Source organism: Triticum urartu, chromosome 6A (genome assembly GCF_056163025.1).
Source record: "Triticum urartu cultivar PI428250 chromosome 6A, HENAU_Tu73, whole genome shotgun sequence".
Classification (NCBI taxonomy): domain Eukaryota; kingdom Viridiplantae; phylum Streptophyta; class Magnoliopsida; order Poales; family Poaceae; genus Triticum; species Triticum urartu.
This window is the reverse complement of record NC_141878.1, coordinates 146,596,518-146,598,987: the sequence shown is the minus strand read 5'-3', so window position 1 is coordinate 146,598,987 and position 2,470 is coordinate 146,596,518. Positions and strand designations below refer to the sequence as shown.

Here is a 2,470-nt window from a genome sequence, read left to right as displayed (position 1 = left end):
TGACAAACATAAATTAATCACATATATTATCATCACAGGTCGATCTAACTGGTGGTAGTTATTCTTTGCACTGAAAACAAAGTGGAATCAAACGATTCAAACAACCAAAAAGAAGGAAACAAAGGATGCTTATGGATCTGAATGAGTTAGGGCGCTCCACTACTTGCAAGTAGATCCAGCGACTCAGTGGCAGAGCTACTCTCGGTGACGCCAGGAAGCCACCCTGGTTCTACCCGGAAGTCATCACTGAAATTACAACAAGAAATATGAAGTAATTAGTATTTTTTCCATGGACATATGACCGCCGGCCAGTTGCCTTTGTGCTCATGACGGTGTTGTACCAATGAATTGACTCCATCACTGTAGCGACCTGGAAGAACATCAACTGTTTGTGGAGTTGGGAATTTCTTCTCCGAGGAGAGAAATGTTTAGTACGTTTCCAAATCACTCCACTCTCCTGCCGGACAAAGATGAGTTTAATATGGCCCGTCGACACAGAGAAGGCCTGCTATCACATACCGCTTATTGGGCTGTAACATTAGTCTCATTCCAACGCCACATATCCAACAAAGAAGCTTATACCAAAGAGAAAGCTACAAATTGGATGATTGATCCCTATGAAATTGATGTTACACATATTTTATTTCAAAAAGGGGATTACCCGGGCCTCTGCATCAAATGATGCACACATTCATATTATTAAACATAAATCAAGTTCCAAACACGGAGTTCCAGACTTATTTCATCAAGTAGTTTTCTTGTATTTGAACTCAATTCCTTCAATTTCTCTGAGCCGTGAGCTTATATCAGCGGTGAGCTCATCTACATTCTGCGTTGTGAACTCATTTAGTTTTATCTATGAACTCATTAGGTGAACTCATCACGGTTTTTTGGCAGATGTGAACTTATTTCATATTCATCTATGAATCATTGTTGAAGTGTCTGTATATCTCTCCCATGCCAATGTACAGAAATTTGAGGTCTACATACTTTTGCCACTTCTACCTACAATTCCATTGCTGTCTTTGAATAAGCTACAACAAGTGCAACAAAATGGATTGCAACAAGTAGCTTATGGACTGAAATTTGTGGTATTATTCATTTGTCGTATTGTCGCTCAGTTCATCCTGGTTGTGAAGCTAAACGTGACAAGGCCCGTAAGGGTTCGATTTTTCTGGTTTTTTGGATTTTTTTTACCCCTGCTGATTGAGCGACACGTGTGCACAGTGGCTTTCGTGAAATGGTTGATTGCTCTCTTGGTTGCTCACTTGGACTGTGCATGTTTCTTCTAGAGGTGCATGGCCTTATATTGTCTCATGTGGAAAGATGGTATGACTGCATGGGCTGATTTTGTCTCATGTGAGAAAAAAATATTAGCTGCATGGGATGTTGTATGGGCTGGTATACGTGTGCTGCTGCATGGCTCATGCATGCATGTGTCCACCTTTGCATGTTTGGAGTTCCACGTTTGCACATCGTTTGTGTTCTGGGTCCTTCTTTGCTTGCCTATAAGTAGCTCCTTGCCGTGTTCTTCTCTTATCTGTCAAACCACTCCTCACCTATAGGCCCATCTCTCCTCCTGATGCTGCCCTCCAGCCTCCACCCAAGATCCCATGGTGCGCCTGGTTGCCGCTCCGCCTGGCCGGCCGGGAGGTGCATGCAAGCTACACCATGAATCCGGAGTGCCGCATGCCATCGTCTTCTCATGGATCTTCCTCGGCTCCGGCTCTGTCCCTGGCCTCCAAGGCGGATACATGGTGGTGGCCTTCCCATGGTCCAAGGTGGCACGCCTGCAGTTCGCGCTGGATAGCTCGCTGCCCTGCCGCTCTCCATCCTAATCGACTCCCCTCGGTCTTCCCCAACTTCGGCCCCGGCAACAGGTCCCGTTCATCTCCCTTTCCTCTCCTCTGGTGTGCGTGGTTTCCTTGTACGAGTAGACGAGTTATTAGTACTAGAATATCATCAGATCTAAAGTTGGGTGCATATGCTACAAATTCCTAATCTAAGAAGAATGTTCAGGCATTGCGTGCATGTCTGTGCTGAGGACACAAATTTGGGGGTCCAGCTCCTTGTGTGAATGTGAAAGGAATTCGGAACCTGCATCTTTAATATGACATGGTATATTTATTCTTAATCTCTCCATTACGTTTTGTGTTCCATTTTTCTCGATGGAAGTAATTGTGGTTTAATTTCACATGGTTTTTAAACAAATAAACACATGATGTGCTGAATAGCTGACATGCAGAGGAAATGGTACAGCTTGATGACTATTTTACTACTAAATTATTCTCAGGTATTTATTGTTCCTTTTGTGATAGTTTTCTCTCTCCTAAAAATAAAATGAATCATTTTTAATTCTTTGAACAAGTTTGCCTAAAGTAGGGCGCTCAGCCATTGAGGCATTATCAATTTCTTTTAGAAGCTTCGCAAAATCTGCTCTTGTACTAAAGAAATCTAATGTAGATTTGTT

General features: G+C 43.0%; 1 long non-coding RNA gene across 1 annotated transcript; it reads right to left on the bottom strand.

Annotated features, from left to right (window-relative positions):
- LOC147964518 (uncharacterized) lies at positions 1 to 1,553 on the bottom strand. Its single transcript, XR_015607677.1, has 2 exons — positions 342 to 1,553; positions 1 to 246 (listed from the first exon to the last, which is right to left on the bottom strand). It is a non-coding gene; the product is annotated as an uncharacterized LOC147964518 (long non-coding RNA).
- Between the last annotated feature and the right edge of the window lie 917 nt (positions 1,554 to 2,470).